The sequence below is a fragment of the Somniosus microcephalus genome, chromosome 10 (genome assembly GCF_052327205.1).
Source record: "Somniosus microcephalus isolate GS21.2 chromosome 10, FLI_Smic_1.0, whole genome shotgun sequence".
NCBI lineage: Eukaryota > Metazoa > Chordata > Chondrichthyes > Squaliformes > Somniosidae > Somniosus > Somniosus microcephalus.
This window is the reverse complement of record NC_140996.1, coordinates 150,287,336-150,310,899: the sequence shown is the minus strand read 5'-3', so window position 1 is coordinate 150,310,899 and position 23,564 is coordinate 150,287,336.

Below are 23,564 nucleotides of genomic sequence, written 5' to 3'. Positions count from 1 at the left end.
GCCCTGCCTTACGAAAGTTCTATACCCGGGAATTGTTATTCAGTGTGTAAATGAAATAAGTCACGGACAGGAATGTTTCGGTGAAAAATCAAACTTATATTTATTTGGTCTAACATACACTGGCTAAAACATGCACTACTAAATGAAATCACAGTCTCTGTGGAGAATAAAATCCAAGTTACAAACAACATACATATAGTACAAAACTGGAGACTATAACAAGCAGTAATTCCCTTGTTGCTATGGTGGACTCTAATTCCACCCCTATCAACGAATTACCCAGTCGCATAAACCCCTTTGCCTGGCTGAACCAAACGAAGCTCCCACCCTCGGAATAGCCCAAAAACTTCACTTCTGAGAAAACTCTGAGCATTGACAGCTAATGGGTTACTGGCTTGGGACACTCGAGACTGTGCTTACCCCACACATGGTCAGTTTTGATCGCTCCGCTCGTCGGCTTCTCTGGTACTTCTTGTTAGTTCGATCTTGTTGGAGCCAAGAGCGAGAGAGAGAGAGAGAGAATGGTGGAAAAGAATGTATCTTTTGTAGGAGTCTGGCCACCACTATCTTTTCCCGCCAATCTTTAAAATCCTTTTGTTTCTGAGCACTCTGGTGCTTAATCAGTGATGAGTCATCCTCGGACCCATGATATTGGATTAATGGCCCTAAGTCTGGGACATATCTTTCAGTCTTTGTGTTGGGAAAGAAAACTGGCTCCTTTTCGGCTGGCTGAGGCCAGTGGGTTCATTGTTCTGCTTCTTTTCTGAGATGGAGGTGAGAAGTGCTTTTGCATATTAGTGGCTTCAAGTTCAATGGCCCCCTTCCTTTTTCCAGGGCTGTCGGGCGAACCAATACATTCTGGATGACTGACAGTTCTTTTGTCACAGCCAACTGCCATGCGTTCTCTGGAGTTTTAACAAACCAGTCCCCCACACATTTGCACAGGGTGATCCCACAGCAGGGAAAATGCCCTCAGAAAATCCCATAAAGTCCACAAAAATATTCTCGACTGAGTCCATTCTTCAAACAGAGATTTTGCGACCTCTTCAGAACAGTCATACACAGCTTGCAAATTGATGGGAGGAGATCATGCACACTCACACATGCCCATTCTTTGCTGCCTGTCTAGTGAAGTGCCAAGGCTAGTTGTTGATTTTAACTTTTACTTCCTGACCACCTTACTGCAAAATCCAGCCTTCAAACACAGCCCTCCACACCCGACATGAAAGGGAAAGTGGGTCCTTATGGAGGTTAGTGAAATTACTCCCCTTCCATATCTCCTGTTCTCCCCTCTCATCCACTTCCCCGTCATCATCCTCTTCCGCCCCTCTTCCTGTGACCATCCCTTTCCTCATCCCCTTTTTCCTCCTCTTTCCATCTCTCTCCTTTCTCCCTCTTTTCCCCTCCCATGTGCCTCTTTGCTTCCGCCTGCTGCCTGGGTCCAATTAGCCCCCTGCCCTCCAACCTTGCTTGACTTGAATGTTGTACTTGGTCTTGGATGCTCAAGTGCAACAACATGAAATTTACTAAGACAATATTTTTAAATGTTAGAATCAGAACACAAATGTGGCCAAGCTAAAGAGGGAAAAAAATCACACAGCTTTATATTATACTGTGGCAGAGCCACCAAGGGGACTCTGATCTTATACACATAATTATCTTTAACTAATTGTTAGCTACAGAATGAATCTGTATCTCTGTTCATATTATCGCATGTACATAGCGCGGTCCCTTTAAGACTGAGACCCAACGCGATGACATCATCACGTTGATCACGTGATCCTCCGGCGGCGGGAAAACGTGATGATGTGATGACATCCAACCAGGGAGGGGCTCTAGTCAGTCCTCGTGGAGCTAGCAACCAGTACAGACCTGTTATCCAGCTTTCCATTGTTTTAGTGTTAAACTCTGTTTATTAGTATTAAACATCGTTTGTTTAATAGACTGACTCAATTTCAGTCCTTTAGTTAGGAATCTAGCCATTCCTACAGTGGTGACCCCGAATTTTCGTGGACAATTTTCGCGAAAGAAGCGTAACGAAACATGGAAGCACACGCCATGGCTTTGAAGCTCCCACAGTTTTGGGAACAACATGCTGCCTCCTGGTTCATCCAAGCAGAAGCACAATTCGAACTCCGTAACATCGCCGTGGATCAGACCCGCTACCTCCACGTGGTCTCCACACTCGACAGCTCCACGGCCGCATGGATCATCAGCCTGCTCGAAAACCCCCCAGAGGCCAGCAAGTATGATGCTCTTAAGGTGCGGTTAATACAGGTCTTCGGACTCAGGAAGGCAGAGCGGGCCCGCCGGCTGCTCGCTATGCCCGGCCTGGGCGATTCCAAGCCATCTGAGTTAATGAGCCAGATGCTCACGCTCCTGGGCTCCGAACCCCAATGCTTCCTTTTTCGGGAGTTATTCCTGAGTCAACTCCCCGAACAGGTTCAAGCCGCTCTCGCTAGATCGGACACCGCGGATTGCGCAGCACTGGCTGCAGAGGCAGACACGGTTTATGCGGTCACGCAGCAATACTGCTCCACCACAAGACAACCCTCCTCCGCGGATGCCTCCCAGCGCCTCCATCCCCCGGCTTGTGTTTTTACCACGCCCGTTTCGGCGCGTAAGTCAGAAGCTGCCGCCCTCCTTGCAGTTTCGCGCCTAAAAAAAGACCAGCAACCCCGGCAGCAGCCCCAGAAAAGGAGGATCGTGTTTAAGGTACGGGCCGCGGCCGCAATGGCGATTGGAAATTCCGGGAAGCTCCTCTACATTACCGATTCCCTTTCGGGCCGGCGCTTTTTATCTGACACTGGGGCGCAGTGCAGCATCCCTCCTGCCTCAGCACGTGACATCCAGTCTGGGAGGCACGGTCCCGCCCTCGAGGCAGCTAATGGTGGGGCCATTCATACCTTTGACAAACAGCAGGTCCGGGTGTGCTTCGGCGGACAACGGTTTCTGTGGGAATTTATCACAGCCAAAGTTTCACAAGCCATCCTCGGCGCGGATTTCTTATGCGCCAACAGCCTCTTGGTAGATGTCCGAAACCGTCGACTGGTCAACGCGGCTACCTTCCATTCCATTCCATTCCGTGCTTCCGCAGTTCCGCACCGGCCCATACTGTCTCCTGCGCGTTACCCTCGCCTGACGAATTCACCCGCCTGCGAAGTGAATTCCCGGAGCTGACAAAGCCCACTTTCTCCGCCTCGGCAGCTAAGCATGGTGTCCAACACCACATTGCTATGACCGGCTCCCCAGTGTACGCACGAGCTCGGCGACTGGAACCCGGTAAGCTCGCGGCAGCGAAGGCCGAGTTTGCCACGATGGAGCGGCTGGGGATTATTCGCCGGTCGAATAGTCCCTGGTCCTCACCCCTACATATCGTTCCAAAGCCCAGCGGCGGATGGCGGCCATGTGGGGACTACCGTCGACTGAATGATGCAACGACGCCCGATCGGTACCCAATCCCGCACATTCAAGACTTTTCTGCCCATTTGGCGGGAAACTCAATCTTCTCCAAGGTCGACCTTGTCCGGGGCTACCATCAGGTCCCCGTACACCAGCAGGACATCCAAAAAACTGCGGTTATTACTCCCTTTGGACTGTTCGAGTTCCTCAGAATGCCTTTTGGGCTCAAGAACGCCGCGCAGGCCTTTCAACGACTCATGGACTCGGTCCTGCGGGATCTTCAGTTTTTATTTGTCTACCTGGACGATATCCTGATAGCCAGCTCCAACAAAGTGGAGCACGTCGACCATCTCCGCACCCTTTTTCGGCGCCTCAGCCAGCATGGCCTCATAATCAACCCGGCCAAAGGCCAGTTCGGCCTACATCAGGTTGACTTCTTGGGCCACTGCATTACCCAGGAGGGTGCAATCCCGCTGCAGTCAAAGGTCGAAGCAATTTCGGCATTCCCGAAGCCACAGTCCACCAAAGCCCTCCAAGAATTCCTGGGCATGGTGAACTTCTATCACCGCTTTGTGCCGAAAGCAGCACAACTCATGCAGCCCCTCTATGAGGCCCTCAAAGGCAAGGTGGGAAAGGATGCAATAACCTGGACGGCGGCAATGGACGATGCTTTCGACAACACAAAAACTGCTCTAGCCAATGCAACTATGTTGGCGCACCCTCTGCCAGGAGCCACCATCGCCCTCACCACGGACGCTTCCGACTATGCCATGGGCACCGTGCAAGCACAGTGGGTCAACGGGTCGTGGCAGCCACTGGCGTTCTTCAGCCGCCAACTCCGGTGCAACGAACGCAAATATAGTACTTTCGACCGTGAGTTGCTGGCACTGTTCCTGGCCATTCGCCATTTTCTTTTCCTGTTGGAGGGACATCCCTTCACCGCGTTTGTAGATCACAAACCACTGACTTTTGCAATGGCCAAGACCGCCGAACCATGGTCGGCCTGTCAGCAGAGACAGCTAACTTACATTTCGGAATTCACGACAGACATCCAGCACGTAGCTGGCAAGGACAATTTGGTAGCCGATTGCCTTTCTCGTGTGCCCATACGGGCAGTCCAGTTGGGCATCGAGTTTGCCCTCATGGCCACCAACCAAGCATCGGACCCTGAAACGCAGTCGTATCGCACTGACACCTCTAGCCTCCAACTGGCTGATGTGCAATTCCACACAGCAGGCACCTCATTGCTCTGCGATGTCTCCATGGGGGACCCTCACCCAATAGTTCCAGCTGCCTGGCGCCGCCAAGTCTTTGATGCCATCCATGGGCTTTCACACCCGGGTGTGAAAGCATCCCAAAAATTACTGTTGGCTAAGTTCGTCTGGAGAGGAATGCGTAAGGATATCCACGGCTGGGCTAACACCTGCGTCGTCTGTCAAAAGTCTAAGGTGCAGCGCCACATCAGGGCCCCATTGGCCACGTTCGCTGTACCAGAACGGCGATTCGACCACGTCAACGTGGATCTCGTCGGACCGCTGCCACCGTCCCAGGGTTTCACACACATTCTAACCATGGTTGATCGTACTACCAGATGGCCCGAGGCAGTACCTTTGGCATCTACTACGTCTGCCGATGTAGCCAGAGATGTCCTCTCCTCGTGGGTCGCACGTTTCGGCGTTCCAGCGGATATTTCTTCAGACCGCGGTCCACAACTCTCGTCCGAGCTCTGGAACGCTGTGGCCCAGGGTCTTGGCACCAAACTCCACTGCACTATGTCCTATCACCCACAGGCAAACGGTTTGTGTGAACGTTTCCACCGATCGTTAAAGGCATCGCTGAGAGCCAGCCTCCAAGGCGCCGGCTGGGTGGATAAGCTTCCATGGGTCATGTTGGGGCTGCGCACGGCACCCAAGGAGGACCTGCAATCGTCTGCCACAGAGCTCGTGTACAGTCAGCCGCTGCGAGTACCGGGAGATTTCCTGCCGTTTCCCACCGCGCCATGGTCTGCGGCCGACCAACTCAGCAACCACTGGGAAATGGCCAAGGCTTTCGCGCCCATTCTGACTTCGCATCACGGCCTGCCAACTTCGCACGTTTCAGCGGAGCTAAAAAATGCTGAATTCGTATTCATTCGGCATGATGCCCATAGAGATCCGCTCAAGGCTCCCTACACAGGACCTTTCCGTGTAATAGAGCCCGGCGACAAGAGTTTCTCAGTTGACATCGGTGGCAAACCAGTCCACATCTCCATTGATCGTCTCAAACTGGTGCACCTGGACATCAACCGGCCAGTAGAGACTGCACAGCCGCCACACCGTGGCCGCCCTCCAGCTGCACCCGCACCAGTCCGAAGGCTCCCATCTGCCAGCCACTGTTCAACAACGTTCACTCCGAAAATACAGGAGTCGCTCTGACAGGCTTGTCAGACCTTCTAGTCGATTGACTTTTACTGTTAAAGACAATTCTGGGGGGGCGCATGTGGCAGAGCCACCAAGGGGACTCTGATCTTATGTACATAATTATCTTTAACTAATTGTTAGCTACAGAATGAATCTGTATCTCTGTTCATATTATCGCATGTACATAGCGCGGTCCCTTTAAGACTGAGACCCAACGCGATGACATCATCACGTTGATCACGTGATCCTCCAGCGGCGGGAAAACGTGATGATGTCTGACCAGGGAGGGGCTCTAGTCAGTCCTCATGGAGCTAGCAACCAGTACAGACCTGTTATCCAGCTTTCCATTGTTTTAGTGTTAAACTCTGTTTATTAGTATTAAACATCGTTTGTTTAATAGACTGACTCAATCTCAGTCCTTTAGTTAGGAATCTAGCCATTCCTACAATACAAAGACTGAAAAGATCCCTTTCTTTTCTTTCTTCTCTGCTGTACATTGAAATTATGCTGTGTGATATTGGTGATGAAAGTGTTAATGTGGTTGCATAAAATTTCTCCTATTTATAGGAATATTTGCTTTATTTTACAGACTGAAATTGCAAGTGATTGCTAGTTCTGATTGGAGTATTTGATAAAATTAGATATTTAAACAAGTTAATTACTAACCTGAGTTTTGTATTAATAAAACCATAGTTGTTCGAATTGAGTCAGTTCAGTGTACAGTAATTATGCTATAATTATTCATTACCAGTGTGACTAAAGTTCACATATTTCAATTTTTGGTTCTCTGTCCTTGTCATGTCCTAATTGTGAATGTGAATGTATATTTAGTATAAATGAATTAAATCCAGTTTAAAGGACTTTCCTTTTTCAACCAATTTTTGCATATTGGATCTTCCCTGCATAATACTGGAACTTTTGAGGTCTGTTCCTCTGATTTTCCAACCTGCACCTGAGGGAGTACCTAGCTAGGGATATGCATTTTTTGTAGATAGTGACACTTGTGACTTATCAGGTAATGGTCATTGGAGCCATTAATGATGAAATTGTTCCGTTGAGCTAGAGCGTCTAAAGATGCTAAATCAAAATACTGCAGATGCTGGAAATCTGAATGTGATATCCGAGTGGTAAGGTCAGAAACTGAGAGAAACGAGATATTAGGAACAAAACCCAACTGTTTAATTACCCGGTGTAGCTGAGAAACATCTCTTACAGGCTGCAAGCAAAGCACACAATTCTTACTGCACGATGGCAAGTTGGAGGATTCACCTCTGAGTCTTACCCATAATGCAATGCCACATTACCGTATAAACTGGTGTACCAGGACATTGAATACATGACCCATTACCTTAAAAACTGGTGAATGTGAACCCTTAATATTTGGCTCCACCTGGTGGATAACTTAAACATTACATCCCAGATTACTATACTGAAATAAAAACAGAAAATGCTGGAAATACTCAGCAGGTCAGGCAGCATCTGTAGTGAGAGAAACAGAGTTAATGTTTCAGGCCGATGACCCTTTGTCAGAACTGTTCTGCCAAAGGGTCATCGACCTGAAACGTTAACTCTGTTTCTCTCTCCACAGATGCTGCCTGACCTGCTGAGTATTTCCAGCATTTTCTGTTTTTGCTTCTAAAGATGCAGCAGTTTCTGTTGAGTAGTAGCATAAAACTTTGAGAATTTATGCCATCCAGTCACTGCTCAATGATCACAGCGTAGCTCCTTAGCAAGCAAGAAATCAGCCTCTTAGTCCCTGTAAAGACAATTTGTTTGATTGCAAACTTCTGAGCCAGGGCTTAGAAAATGCAATAAAAGATGTGTTTTACAGACCGGAAAATGTTCATCAGTTAGGAGGCTTGCAGTGTTTGTCATGGGAGTGTACTCCTACCTCAATTGTGGACCTGGAATGAGATAACAAGAGTACAAGTGCCAGTAATCTAAGCCATTGACAAGAATTAATTAAAATTTTCCTTCAATTGCAAGAGGACCATTTTAAGTTTATCGGTCTAGAAATTCGAGTAGGCCGGAAACCTGCTGGTGACACCGTGGGCCAAGGCTAATGGCCGCTCGCAAAAAGAGCGCAGGCAGCACCGGTATTTTGGTGCTGCCTGCTGATTAACATGAGGGGAACAGAGAACCTCTTGTGCAACGGGCTCTTTCCGTGCTAATCTCAGCAGGAGGCCGAAGGTCGTGTCGGAAGGCCCGGTGCGGCGTTCTCAGGCAGTGTGCCGTGTCGGCGCATTTGGTGACGGTTCCTGGGTTTTGTTGTCGTGTCCGCTGATGGCCCTTGTAGGGTTGGCACATTGTGCGTTGTGGCACATGTGTTTGTCCATGGCTGCCCTCTTGCTTGCGCGGACATTTCTCTGGGTCGTGTGTGGGGTCCACAAATGGGCACCAGACTGCCTGGTACTCTCACCTTTTCTGGCTGCCATAGCTCCACAGATCTTTCATCCAGCTGGTTCCTGTGTGGTGGTTTGTGCTCCACCATGGTGTTGGAGGGGGAGGGGGATGCACCGTCTTGCAGCTAGCAGTGACAGTGCACTAGCCTGCAGATAGCAGAGGGCATTTACTCCCTGCTGAGTGGCTCTTAAAGCACAGGCTCAGATCTGGAGGGACTCCTGGAAACACCACATGAAGACTGGCACAGATGTCCTTAAACCGTTGCATGAGGCATCAATGGAAATACATTTTTAAAAAGGGGAACATGAAGCTCTGGGTCAGGAGTTTACTGGTGTAAATCGTGCAGAAGAAAGTTCAATTAAATTTTTAATAACGGCAGACATTTGAAGAACTCCTGGTGAGAATTTGGTGTTAAGCCTTTTAAAAACAGACTTCCAAACTTTGCATCTTATTTTATCAGTTCCTAAACTAGAAAACCCAATGTATAAAATTTAAGGAAATGCAGCTTTGATTTTTTCCTGCGAATCTTATAACTGTAGTACAGTACAGTTTATTTTAAAAGTATTTACCTCCTGTAATGTTTGACTGACTGGGGTGAGATTTGATGCATCTCATTGGAAGCAGTTTTCACTCCAATTACATAGTCTGAGCTCTCCATAGTTACCAGTTATCTCAGCAGCTGTTTACTGTACACGTTATAGCTCACCAACGCTTTCTCCCGCCTCTCTGAGATGTTAACGGCTGCACGCACCACGTGCTTTGGAAAGGGCAGTAAGAGGAGCGACGAGTTCCAAAATGGATGGGCATGCATCAATTCTGCATTGCACGCCGATTGATGTCATGCGCCTGCTAATTAAAATACTTTCCGCAAGCGCAGGCAGCAACAGCGCTGCCAACTTGTTGAAAATGGCGGTCACCACAGGACCTGCCGGAGGCAGGCGGAAGTGAGGCAGCCGCCATTATTTTCACCAAAACGGGCCTTCACGGCCAGCTGTAAGGGGTGGTGTGTGTGGTTAGCTTTGCCTCTGACTCCCTGAATGGTTCGAATTGCTCCCACTCCCTTGGTCCTAGACTTTGGACTTATTTGGTGGTTGTAATGAAATTGCAACAGACACCTGAGTTGGTCAAAAAGAATTGAGATTTTATTTTGAGACAGGAAAATATACAATACAATAAAACCTTATACTCTAAAAGGGGGAACACTTCGGAATATGCGAGGGAGAATGACAATAGACAAAATACCTTACCCTCCCAATCCCACTACACTAACTAGGTTGAATTCCAGAGGACCAGGAAATGCTCACCAAATGACTTTCTTGACAGATTGTAGAGGTTTGCAATTTCTGGGTTCTCTCTAGTTGTGGCGGTTGGGGCCTGCCGTACCCTGAACGTGGTGGAAGACTGCACCTGCGTTGGGTTTTCAGTCTTTGCCTGTCCGCTGATGCGGTTGGATGAGTAGTTGGATTTATCGGGTAAGTACCCATTTCCTTTGGTTAGGGATAGTTTTTAGAGTCTTTTGTGTCAAATCTTACCCAGGGGTAAGTCAGGCTAGCTTGTAGAATGGAAACAAACTTGTGAATTTTCGACTTCTTGTTGGTCGCAGTGGCCCAATATTACCTAGTTGGTGGTAATATTGTTAGTTGTTGGTTTCTTGAGGCCTTTGGTTGCTGCAATTTCCTTTTCCTTTCATTTCGTTCTTCTTTCCTCAAATCTCCGATCCTCCGACTATGTACGGTGATGATGATAATGAGTAGTAATCTTTCTGAACCGTACTTTCTCTCTCCTGTACTGCTCAACTGTCGTACTGAACTTGTTTGTAAACTGTCCAAGCAGGCCTCAATTATACTGTGTTGAGGCCTGGCTTATCTGACCTCCAAATTTCCTCTGGCCCATTGTTAATTTTGGCGGGCTCATTAATTTTAATAGGTTTAAATTCTCATTGAGTTTCGGAGCTGGTCCCATCTATTTTTAATTGGCTTTTAACTGGTTTCAGGATTGCTTCAAAATCAGTTTTAAGTTTGCAAAGTGGTTTTGGAAATCTTTTTGAGTGGTTCAAACTGTTGTTTGATTGTTTTCTCCTGCTGGGGCCAGGGTCTCTTTTGTTGGTTGTTGGCATGTGTTGTATTATTCATGTACTTGATGGCCCTGTGGGTTTTCATCGGGAACTGTCCTTCTGTGGGCCTATTCTCTTTATGTAGAATGACTGGGACAGTCCAGAACATTCTCAGACAATCTGGCCTTTTCCAATACTCAAACTGTCTGTCCCACAGTGTCCAACCCATTCCCTTTGTTGCAGCTTTTCCACAGGCCTGAACATGCCTTTTAAACTAGCAGAAATCCTGGGATTTTGATTTTAAGCCCCTTTTGGCCCAATATTGTTTCAAACAGTCCAATATCTCTTCTTTTCTTGGTTTGGGGGAGCCTGTACAATTTTGCGAGCCTTACACAATTTCCAGGCCAGAGTTTCCGATTTCCAGGCCGAGTGTTAAGGAACCCAGGAGAAGCTCTGGTGTGGATGAGGGTTTTCTGTTTGATCAGTGACTCACCAAAAATTACCTAGATATTGGGCAAGTAAAAACACATTCCATGTCTTAAGGAGGGAGAGGGTCACCTATGGGAGAGTGCTAAAATACTGAATGCAATGTAGTGAAACCATAAACATAGCCAGGACATTCTCCATCCATTGCTAAAGCTGAGCCAGGCCTGTAATACACTCTGAGAAAACTGTGAAGGAATGATCTCCATGTAGGATGTTTCTGACTTCAGCCCCTTGTGGTATTTTTGTTCCCTTTTGATAGAAAACTCCACATGACAGGTCATTTTTAACCAATGGTAAAGTACAAAGGATTAGAAGAACTACCACCTGAATTCCTTGCAAGGCCTGAGAGAATGAACAGGTAGGAATGTCGTGTGAGAAAAATATCTTCTCGAAGAATGAAGATACCTTACAAGGCAAGTCACGTGTTCTTTCTTTAGCAGTGTGTAGAGGATACTGACTTAGAGACTGATCCAATGATATGCAGGATGGAGAACAGAAGCCCTTGGAGGGAGAAGAGCAGAATTCCCAGGCACTAGGACACATTAGTAAAACAATACTTTAATTTTGATCAGCCAGGTATCTCGATGTGCAGAAAACCATCATCATGCTTAATGGTCTCAAGTCCAATATTGCACTCTCCATCTAGGGACTCGCCCAACCTATCTACATCCATAAGGCTCATGTGCAGTTTGGCAACATCCAAGGCATCATGGACACCCAAATGTGTACAGGTGTACTGCAGTTTAACTAGATAGTTATTGCATATCTTACCCCATAGAGCACTTGTAAAATTCTCACTTCTTTTCCAGCCAGGACTACCCTGCCAGTTAGGCCATTTAATTACAAGGTAGCTGGAGCCAACTGGGAAGAATCCCAGCTCCCCGTGCCAGGTTTGACCCATCCAGGTTTCATTAATGAACTAGACTGGCTGATCAATCATGAACAGCACCCTGGAGTACTGTGGATTTGATTTACTGAATCAGATTACTGAATATGTCAGAGAGTTCCAACTTTCCATTGACAGACATTCCATCAGAGCCAGCTCAACTCCAAAGAGATGCCACTTGCTCTCCTTTCCCCTGCCGCCTCCTCAGGAAATAATCACTAGTTGGTCATTAGACAACTCTTGCATATAGGTTTGCGCTCCTGCTAAGATATCAGTTACCATGAGTTACTCACTAGCAGCATGGCAAGCAGTGCAATTTACCATGAAATGTATTCAGTTCATTGCCCCCATGCACCCAACCACACTATAAGCTCAACCATAACAGTGGTTCAACCAGAAGGCAGTGTCAAGCTGCAGCAGCACAGAAGACATTAAAGATTAGATATGAGTGCATTTTCTCTTACCTAGCCTGCAGTAATTGCTTCCAGCAGTTGGATATAATAAATACAAAAGATTTAGGACAGACCAGGAGACTTTTGTTTACACAGAGGGGTGTGAGGCTGTGGAGTTCAGTCGTAATTCGTGTTTAAAGCATGAATCAGGTCAACTTTTACAACTAGGTGAGACATATGGTTGAAGGAAATGGGGATAAAAGGGTATGTAAAACACAGCAGCCACTGCTCGTATGGAAGATAAACACCAACATAGATTGGTTGGATCAAATGGCTTGCTTCTATATTGTAATTTGTATAAAGTTGCTGACTCAGAATTTCCTCTCATCACCTATACAATGGGAGGGAGTTCCAGGATTTTGATCCAGCGACCATGAAGGACCAGCAATATATATCCAAGTTAAGATGGTGGGTGATTTAGAGGGGAACTTGGAGTTGATGGTATTCCTATGTACTAGCTGCCCTTGTCCTAGATGGTGGAGGTTGTGGGTTTGGGAGGGGGCTGTCGAAGAAAGAAAAATAAAGACTTGCATTTATATAGCGCCTTTCACAACATCAGAATGTCCCAAAGCACTTTACAGCTAATGAAGAACTTTTGAAATGTATTATTGTACTGTAGGAAATGCATCAGCCAATTTGCACACAGCATAGGCTCACAAACAGCAATGTGATAATGACCAGATAATCTGTTTTAGTGACATTGTGTGAGCAATAAATATTAGCCAGGTCACTGAGGAGAACTTCCCCTGTTCATCTTCAAAATAGTGCCATGGGCTCTTTTACATCCACCTGAGAGGGCAGAGGTGACCTCCGACAGTGCAGCACTCCCTCAGTACTGTACTAGAGTGTCCACCTAGATTATGTTCTCAAGTCTCTGGAGTGGGACTTGAACCTTGACTCATTGGCGAGAGTGCTACAGCTGAGCTACAGCTGACATCTAAATAAAACCTAAGATAATCTGGGAGAATAGAGAATACTTATTGTTGCTACTCTTGGTGCGTTGCTGCTGTGCATCCTGTAGATAGCATACACTGCAGCCATGGTACACCAGTAGTGGAGGGAGTGGATGTTTAAGGTGGTGGATGGGTTGCCGATCAAGCGGACTGCTTTGTCCTGGATGATGTTGAGCTTCTTGGTTTGTTGCAGCTCCACCCACACATGCACGTGAAGAGTATTCCATCGCACTCCTAACTTGTGCCTTGTAAGTTGTGGAGATGCTTTGGGGAGTCACGAGTTAAGCCACTTGTCACAGAATACCCAGTGTCTGACCTACTCGAGTAACCACAACATTTATGTGGCTGGTCCAGTTGAGTTCATTGTCAACAGCGGCCCCCCTAGATGTGGATGGTTTGGGGGGGTGATTGGTGATGGTAATACCATTGAATTCCAAGGGGAAGTGGCAAGATTTTCTTTTGATGGAGATGGAAATTGCCTGGCACTTAACTAGCCCAAGCCTGGATATTCTCCAGGTCTTGTTGCATTTGGGCATGGACTGCTACATTTTCTGAGGAATTAAAAATGAAGCTGAACACTACACAATCATCAGCAAATGGCCCCACTTTTGCCTTATGATGAAGTGGTGTGGTTCCCATGGTCGTGTGTGTGTGTGTGTGTGTGTGTGTGTGTGTGAATGTGTGTGTGTGTGTGTGAGAGTGTGTGTGTGTGTGAGAGTGAGGGTAAGGGGGTGGGTGTGGGGGGGGTGTGTGTGGCTCTTGTAAAAAAAACTAGGCCACACACACCACTAATAAACACCCCTTCCCATTGCCTGACCTGGGACAGCTGGAGCTGCCTAGGTGAAGTCCACACTTTAATTACATCGTTAAGACCTGGTGCTGGACTGAGCCTGCGCATCTCCAGCTTCCCAGGTGAAGACATCTTCTCCCCCCACCAGAAGACCACTGACAGAGACTTTTTATTTGCATCAGAGAGTGCACCCCTGCCAACACTTAGCAAATGGGGACAGGATAGGACAGAGTCAACATGGATTTACAAAGGGTAAATCGTGCTTGACTAATCTATTGGAATTTTTTGAGGGAGTAACTGGTAGAATAGATGGGGGAGAGCCAGTAGATGTGGTGTACCTGGACTTCCAAAAGGCCTTCGATAAGGTCCCACATAAAAGATTAGCATGGAAAATTGAGGCTCATGGGATAAAGGGGAAAGTTTTGGCGTGGATAGGGAACTGGCTGTCAGATAGAAAACAGAGAGTTGGAATAAACGGCTCATTTTCTGAATGGCAGGCAGTAACAAGTGGGGTACCACAGGGATCTGTCCTGGGCCCCCAGCTGTTCACAATTTACATTAATGACCTGGATCAGGGAGTCGGATGCAGCATTTCCAAATTTGCAGACGACACTAAACTAGGAGGGGGGGTGGGCTCAGAGGAAGAGACCAGGAAGCTCCAGAGCGATTTGGACAGACTGGGCGATTGGGCGGATAAATGGCAGATGCACTATAATGTGGACAAGTGCGAAGTTATCCACCTTGGGTGCAGGAACGGGAGGGCAAATTATTATTTAAATGGCAATAGATTGGGAGAGGGGGAAGTACAGAGAGACCTGGGTGTTCTTGTACACCAGTCACTGAAGGCGAGCATGCAGGTGCAACAGGCGGTCAAGAAGGCAAACGGTATGCTGGCCTTCATAGCAAAAGGGTTAGAATACAGGAACAGGGATACCTTGCTGCAGCTGTACAGGGCACTGGTGAGACCACACCTCGAGTACTGTGTACAGTTTTGGTCGCCTCATCTGAGGAAGGATGTTCTTGCCATGGAGGGGGTGCAGCGGCGATTCACCAGGCTGATACCAGGAATGGCGGGAATGACCTATGAGGAGAGACTATGTAGTTTAGGGATGTACACACTGGAGTTTAGAAGATTGAGAGGGGACCTCATAGAAGTGTATAAAATTCTGACAGGTCTAGACAGACTGGATGCAGAAGGAATGTTTCCCTTGGCGGGTGAGAACAGAACTAGAGGACATAATTTGAGGATAAGGGCTAAACCATTTAGGACAGAGATGAGGGGGAATTTCTTCACTCAGAGAGTGGTGAACCTGTGGAACTCATTGCCACAGAGGGCAGTGTACGCCAGCTCATTAAATATATTTAAGAGGGAATTAGATATATTTCTACGGGCAAAAGGGGTTAAGGGTTACGGAGAGAAGGCGGGGACGGGATACTGAATTAAAAGATCAGCCATGATCTCATCGAATGGCGGAGCAGGCACGAAGGGCCGAATGGCCTACTCCTGCACCTATCTTCTATGTATCTATGTATCTATGTAACACCCACCCACCCACCCACCCACCATCCTGAGTGGCGATCCTGCCCTTGCGGCCTCCCTCCTTCCCACCCCCTCTCTCTCTCTCTTTGTCTCTCTCTGCCTCTCTCTCTCTCTAAGAGGCACCTCAATTTATTTTTTATGAATTACCCATTGAGCAGAGGGGAGAAGGCCCCTCTCCCAATTCAGTCAATAAGGGGAGAGGTGTGCCTTCAATTTAAACAGCTCCCTCTGCTCAGGAGAGGAAATATAAACAACCAAGGCCATCATTAACACCTTCAGGCCTGTGACTTGGGGTGAGTGTAGTTCTTAGAAAAAAAGAACCCCAGCTATGGCGACCACATCTTCGCTGGTGACGGGGTCAGCGAGGACGTATGCGGGTGTGGCAGCCATAGCCACAGTTGCTCCCGCTGCTTCTGCTGCCCCGTCACCCTTCAGGTCAATCACCAAAAATCATGGGGTTAAGAGCTACACTCACCCCAATATGACAATTGAGGCAGCCGTAAAAGCCATGGCTGGGGTTGTCGGCCCTTCAGCCATTGTAGCAGCCTCAAAAATGTACGGGAAGGCTGTGTTCTTCCTGGGGTCGGAGCGGGCGATGTCCCTGTCCATTGAAAAGGGGCTCACCGTGGGCGGGACCTTCCTGCCGGTGGACCCTCTTGAGGCAACCGCGCAGAGGGTAGTCGTTTCTAACATCCCGCCCTTTGTCCCTGGTGAGCTCCTCCTCCCCCACCTACGTCAACTTGGAGAGGTGATGTCAGGGATTACGCCCATCACGCTCGGCTTTCGGGAAGCCAACCTTCGCCGTGTCTTCTCCTTCCGGCGCCAGCTCTACATCCAGCTGGCGCAGGAGGAGGACACTGACGGCGCATTTGTGGTGCGTCACGAGGGGACCACCTACCGCGTCTTCTGGATGTCGGACGGTGTGCGGTACCACACCTGTAAGGAGGTGGGGCATATTAGGAAAAACTGCCCTGCCTCCAAGGCCACCAGGTTACCTAGTGCGGCCGAGGCTGGCGCCGCAGCTGCTCCTCCCCCCGAGTCTGTCCGCGCGTCAAACACAACAGATGCGCGGTCGACGTCGGAGGCCAATGCCATCACGGCCTCCAGCAGGGGGGAGGGAGAGCATCCGGTCGGAAGGAAGGCGCAGCGCAAGACTAAACACCTTAAGGCGGGTCTCCTCGTGGAGGACAGTCAGTTATCGGACCTTACGCCCGCGTTCCTCGCGGATTTGGTGGCAATGTACGAGAGTGGGAGGGGCCTCGTGCCCGAGCCTGTGGCCGCAACTGCTGAGGCAGAAAAATCCATACCTGCAGCCGGGCTCAGGCCCGAGGGGCCCAAGAAGCCCGCTCCACCAGAGGGAATGGAGGAGGAGGCCTCAGCAGACATGGAGGTCTCCCTCCCTCTCTGTCCCTCCACACTAAAAAGAAGGCACGACCCCCTGGAAGAGGAGGAGGACCGTGAGGAGGAAGGTCCCTCCGAACAGGGGGAGTCGTTGCACGCCACGGGTACTGTGCTCCCACCCCCCGCCACTACTGTCACCGTCACGAGCAATCGGCAGGGGTCGCCTATCCCTCGGGAGGGTAAGACAGATGTGTCTGTCCGGCACATGCCTCCCGGGGATGGGGAAGAGACCCTGCCCGTAGGGGGGACCACGGAACAACCCATGGAGAATATTAATTAAAAACCGGAACCGTTACTCCTCGCCGGGTCGGGCGTCCTGGGATCTGCAGAGGGCGAGGTCTAAGAAGCTGGGCTCGCCCAATGTGACCCAGACATCTCCCGGGGACTGCTCGACCTGGTCGAGGTATTTATTCAAGATACCCAGTTCGCTGGGTCAGTGGCTGGTGGCGGGGAGGAGGAAGGCCCCCTGACTCCGTCTCTGACGTCGACGCCGGACGTACTGGAGGAACGATGAATTATTTTCTCCCTGGTTTCTCTGGACGCTCCGGTGCCTGAGGCGGAGGGGGACCCCGAATTGCTGCCGCCTTCTGGCCCGGCACCCCTGGTGGAGCCCAGGGATGACTCCTCTGCCGCCGATCCTGGGGGTGGGATCCAGGCAGAGACAGGGCCGGCTGGTGCGGCTGAGCCATTCGCTGCGCCCTGCACGACGGACAGGTCGGCCACTGGTAATGACCTCCTGGAGGAGGACGGGGACTCAGTGGAGGGCGCGGAGGATGATTTGGACTCCATCGCCAGCGAGGCGGTGGATGACCTCGTGCCCCTCACCGAGTCTCCGCGAATTTATGGCCACGTGCCTGGGTCGTCACAATAAGATCCGGCTGGCCCTCGACAGGTGGTCGGAGCTGGCGCTGCTCATCGGGTCCATCCACGATGCAGTAAAAATCATGGCTGCGGACAAGGGCGTGAGCCCGCTGAAGCTGCGTTGGCTCAAAACGTTCCTCACTGGGCTGCTGAGGGTGTGGCGGTTGTCGAGTGACTGTGCTCCCTCCCCCCGTTAGGTGTAGGTAGAGGTTGCACTATGCTTCTGATATGAAGATAACCATAGCCAGCCTCAACATCAACCCAGCAGGGAGGCGCGGCGTAGATTCAATAACTTCTCGGTCCTTCGGGACGGGAAGTATGCGGTGTGCTTCCTGCAAGAAACCCACACTGTTCCGGGAGACAAGACCACGTGGCTCCTGGAGTGGCAAGGAGGGGTCAGCATGCATCACCTCTCCAACAATTCCAGCGGGGTGGCCATCTTGCTAGCCCCACATTTTCAGCCAGAGATCTTGGGGGTCAAGGAGCATGTGCCGGGCCGCTTGCTCCAGGTCACTGTTTGCCTGGGGGGCGTGCCGCGCCATCTAGTGAACGTGTACGCCCCCCAGACCGGTGCGCAGCAAGTGCACTTCTTTGAAGAAGTGTCCACTCTTCTGGGCTCCGTCAACGTCGGCCAGTGCATCATCCTCGGGGGGGATTTTAACTGCACCCTCGAGGCGAGGGACCGTTCAGGTCCCCCGCGAAGCCCGGCAGCGATGGAGAAGTTGAGGGACCTGGTCGGATTCTTCGACTTGGTGGACGTCTGGCAAAATCTCCATCCCGACTCCAGCGCCTTCACTAGCGTGAGGTCTGGGGGAGGAAGGTCCAGAATCGACCACCTTTACATTTCCCAGGCGTACGTCTCCTGCATTCTGGCGGCTTCCATGCGGCCGGTGCTGTGCACGGACCACCACCTGGTGTGGTCGGAGCTCGCTCCGCTGCGCGCGCGCGGGGAGTCCATGTATTGGCATTTTAACAACCTGCTGCTGGAGGACGTGCGATTCCGGGATTTGTTTCGTCGGTTCTGGGCCGACTGGAGAAGGAAGCGGGGGGGCTTCCCCTCCTTGAGGCTATGGTGGGACGTGGGCAAGGCTCACATCCGTCTCTTCTGTCAGGAGTACGCGAAGGGGTCGACCAAGAGGCGGGAGACCTGGGTCGGGCGGTTGGAGAAGGAGGTGCTCGACCTGGAGTCCCATCTCGGTCAAGTCGTCGAGGGCCCGGCCCTGTGGAAGGTGTACGAAGAGAAGAAGGGCGCGCTGAAGGACCTGCAGCTCGTCGGGTCCCGAGGCACGTATGTGAAATCGTGGATCCAGTTCCTGCGGGACCTGGACCGCGGCTCCCCCTTCTTCTACTCGCTGGAAAAAAGACAAGGGGTCCGTAAGCAGCTCTTGGGGCTGCTGGCTGACGATGGATCTCTGGTCTCGGATCTGGAGGGAATCAACGCAGAGGCCCGGGCCTATTACGGGGCTCTGTTGTCTCCGGATCCATCCAGCAAGGATGCGCGCAGAGTCTTGTGGGAGGATCTGCCGAAGGTCGGCCCGGAGGGTGCCGAAAAATTGGACGCTCCGCTAAGCCTGGCAGAGCTGACCGGCGCCCTCGGCCAGCTCTCCAGGGGAAAGTCCCCGGGGCTGGACGGGCTGACCGTGGAGTTCGACAGGGAGTTCTGGGACGTCTTGGGGGATGACTACGCACGGGTCCTGGGGGAAAGCCTGGCGACCAGGGAGATGCCCCTGCCTTGGCGCAGGGCGGTCATTGTCCTGCTGCCTAAGAGGGGCGATCTCTGCCTACTTAAGAACTGCCGCCCAGTCTCCCTCCTCAGCACAGACTATAAAATTTTTGCCAGGGCCATGTCTGCTCGCCTTGGCACCGTGCTGGCCCACATGATCCACCCTGACCAGTCCTACATGGTCCCGGGCCGGACCATCCATGACAACATCCATCTGGTCCGGGACCTGGTCCACCATTCCCAGAGGGCTGGTCTGTCGGTCGCCTTCCTTTCCCTGGATCAGGTGAAGGCGTTCGACAGGGTGTCCTACAGGGGTTGAGCGCTCGTCATAAACCAGCTGGTGGCCGCCATGTTGTGGTACCAGTTGGTCACTTTGATCCCTCCCCCTGCGTTTGTCGCCAAGATGCAGAAGAAGCTCATCGATTTCTTCTGGGACAAAAGGAAGCACTGGGTCTCTGCCGCGGTTCTGTGTCTCCCACTTAGGGAGGGCGGTCAGGCGCTGGTGTGCCTTCGCACCCAGGCTGTGACTTTCCGTCTTCAGACGCTGCAGAGATACCTGTACGTCGAGAATCCTCCTAGATGGTGTGCGCTGGCGACGTATTTCTTCCGCCAGCTGCATGGCCTCAACTACGACACGCAGCTCCTGTTTTTGAAAGTGGGTGGTACACGTGCCTGCCTGCGGGAGCTGCCTGTCTTCTACCTGGAACTGCTATGGGTTTGGAACGACGTCGCTTCCAGGCGGAGCTCTCCCCCGTCAGGAGTGGCGGCTGTCCTTCGGGAGCCGCTGCTCAGGAACCCGCACCTCCACGACCGCGGGTTCTGGTGGCTGGCGGAGCGCAGGGCTGTGCCTGGCATGGTGACTAGAGTCAGGGACCTGCTCGATGGCGGAGGAGCGGGCTGGATGGCATCGGAGGAGCTGGCGCAGCGCCGGTCTTGGGCCAACGTCCGGCTCGCGGTCAAAGCCATTGAGTCGCTGAAAGCGGCACTGGGCCCCGACTCCACTAGGTGTATCAAGGAGGCTCAAGCACGTGGGGCGATCTCATCCAAACTGACCCCGTTCGGACGGAATTCCTCATTGGCACTCGGCCCCGAAACCCCTCTCGGGAACCGGCGCCTCACAACTTGAGCTCTCTCGGGGAAATGCCCTCCGTGCCTTTTCATTCTGCATGGAGGCATTTCCTGTATGGGCTGCTCCTGCACACTCTCCACTTTGCCATCTTCGCCTGCCATCCGGACACACCTTGGCCTGCCATCTTGCCGTCCAGCTGAGGCAGAGGTCCCCAATGGAGGGCTCTCTACGCGGGAGTCCTCCCTTGTTCTATTGGGGACTTGGCCTGGAGGGTGTTACATGGAGCAGTCCCGTGCAATATGATTTTAAATAGGTTCATGGACTCCCAGGCTGCCTGCCTTTTCTGCGGCCTGGAGGAGTCCGTGTTTCATGTTTACATGGAGTGTGAGAGGTTGCAGCCCCTCTTTCACTATTTGAAGGGGCTGCTCCTTGATTTTTTGCTTCACTTCAGTCCCACGCTCCTGATCTTTGGTCACCCGGTGTGGGGAGGAGCAGGGAGGACCTCCTCATAGGACTGCTCCTGGGCCTGGCCAAAAAATCCATCAATTGGTCCAGGTAGCAGGCGGTCGAGGGGGTCATTCGGCCCGATTGCCTGCCTCTCTTCCGCGGCCATGTTCGCGCCCGGGTGGCCCTGGAGATGGAGCATGCGGTGTCGGCCGGCACGCTGGAGGCATTCCGCGATGGGTGGGTGCCACGGGGTCTGGAGTGCATCATCACCACCAAATTTTAATTTAATTTGTTAAGTTTTATTTAAAATGTTATTAATTTACAGATAATTTTTTTATCCACCCCGTATAAAAAGAGTACACAATCATCAGCAAACGGCCCCACTTCTGCCTTATCATGAAGTGGTGTGGTTCCCACGATCTTGTGTGTGTGTGTATGGGTGAGGGTGAGTGTGTGTGTGTGTGAGGGTGTGTGTGTGAGGGAGAGGGTGTGTGTGTGTGTATGTGTGAGGGTGTGTGTGTGAGGGAGAAGGTGTGTGTGTGAGGGTGAGTGTCTGTGTGAGGGTGAGGGTGTGTGTGTGTGAGCGTATGTGTGTGTGAGTGAGTGAGTGTGTGTGTGTGTGTATGTGAGTCTGTGTGTGTGAGAGTGTGTGTATGTGAGAGAGTGAGGGTGTGTGTGTGTGAGTGTGTGAGTGTGTGTGTGTGTGTATGTGAGTCTGTGTGTGTGAGAGTGTGTGTATGTGAGAGAGTGAGGGTGTGTGTGTGTGAGTGTGTGTGTGTGTGTGAGGGTATGTGTGTGTGTGAGGGTATGTGTGTGAGGGTATGTGTGTGTGTGAGGGTTTGTGTATGAGAGTGAGCGTGAGTGTGTGTGAGGGTGTGTGTGTGTGTGAAAGTGAGGGTGTGTGTGTGTGAGAGAGTGCGTGTGTGAGAGTGTGTGTGTGTGAGGGTGTGTGTGTGAGAGTGAGGGTGTGTGTGTGTGAGAGAGTGCGTGTGTGAGAGTGTGTGTGTGTGAGGGTGTGTGTGTGAGAGTGAGGGTGTGTGTGTAAGGGTGTGTGTGTGAGGGTTTGTGTGTGAGAGTGAGGGTGTGTGTGTGAGGGTTTGTGTGTGAGAGTGAGGGTGTGTGTGTGAGGGTTTGTGTGTGAGAGTGAGGGTGTGTGTGTGTGTGTGTGTGAGAGTGTGAGGGTTTGTGTGTGAGGGTTTGTGTGTGTGAGAGAGTGAGGGTTTGTGTGTGAGAGTGAGGGTGTCTGTGTGTGTGAGAGTGTGTGTGTGTGAGAGAGTGAGGGTTTGTGTGTGAGAGTGAGGGTGTGTGTGTGTGAGGGTTTGTGTGTGAGAGTGAGGGTGTGTGTGTGAGGGCTTGTGTGAGAGTGAGTGTGTGTGTGTGTGTGTGAGGGTTTGTGTGTGAGAGTGTGTGTGTGTGAGAGAGTGAGGGTTTGTGTGTGAGAGTGAGGGTGTCTGTGTGTGTGAGAGTGTGTGTGTGTGAGAGAGTGAGGGTTTGTGTGTGAGAGTGAGGGTGTCTGTGTGTGTGAGAGTGTGTGTGTGTGAGAGAGTGAGGGTTTGTGTGTGAGGGTGAGGGTGTGTGTGTGTGAGGGTTTGTGTGTGAGAGTGAGGGTGTGTGTGTGAGGGCTTGTGTGAGAGTGAGTGTGTGTGTGTGTGTGAGGGTTTGTGTGTGAGAGTGTGTGTGTGTGAGAGAGTGAGGGTTTGTGTGTGAGAGTGAGGGTGTCTGTGTGTGTGAGAGTGTGTGTGTGTGAGAGAGTGAGGGTTTGTGTGTGAGAGTGAGGGTGTCTGTGTGTGTGAGAGTGTGTGTGTGTGAGAGAGTGAGGGTTTGTGTGTGAGAGTGAGGGTGTCTGTGTGTGTGAGAGTGTGTGTGTGTGAGAGAGTGAGAGTGAGGGTGTGTGTGTGTGAGAGTGAGTGTGTGTGTGAGAGTGTGTGTGTGTGAGGGTGAGAGTTTGTGTGTGAGAGTGAGGGTGTGTGTGTGTGTGTGAGAGTGAGGGTGTGTGTGTGAGGGCTTGTGTGTGAGAGTGAGTGTGTGTGTGTGTGTGAGGGTTTGTGTGTGAGGGTGAGGGTGTGTGTGTGTGTGTGAGAGTGAGGGTGTGTGTGTGAGGGCTTGTGTGTGAGATTGAGTGTGTGTGTGTGTGAGGGTTTGTGTGTGAGGGTGAGGGTGTGTGTGTGAGGGTGTGTGTGTGAGGGTTTGTGTGTGAGGTTGAGGGTGTGTGTGTGTGAGGGTTTGTGTGTGAGGGTGAGGGTGTGTGTGTGTGAGGGTTTGTGTGTGAGAGTGAGGGTGTGTGTGTGAGGGTTTGTGTGTGAGAGCGAGGGTGTGTGAGAGAGTGAGGGTGTGTGTGTGTGTGTGTGAGAGCATGTGTGTGTGAGAGTGAGGGTGTGTGTGTGAGGGTTTGTGTGTGAGAGTGAGGGTGTGTGTGTGAGGGTTTGTGTGTGAGAGTGAGGGTGTGTGAGAGAGTGAGGGTGTGTGTGTGTGTGTGAGAGCATGTGTGTGTGAGAGTGAGGGTGTGTGTGTGAGGGTTTGTGTGTGAGAGTGAGGGTGTGTGAGAGAGTGAGGGTGTGTGTGTGTGTGTGAGAGCATGTGTGTGTGAGAGTGAGGGTGTGTGTGTGAGGGTTTGTGTGTGAGAGTGAGGGTGTGTGTGAGAGTGAGGGTGTGTGTGTGTGTGTGAGAGCATGTGTGTGTGAGTGAGTGAGGGTGTGTGT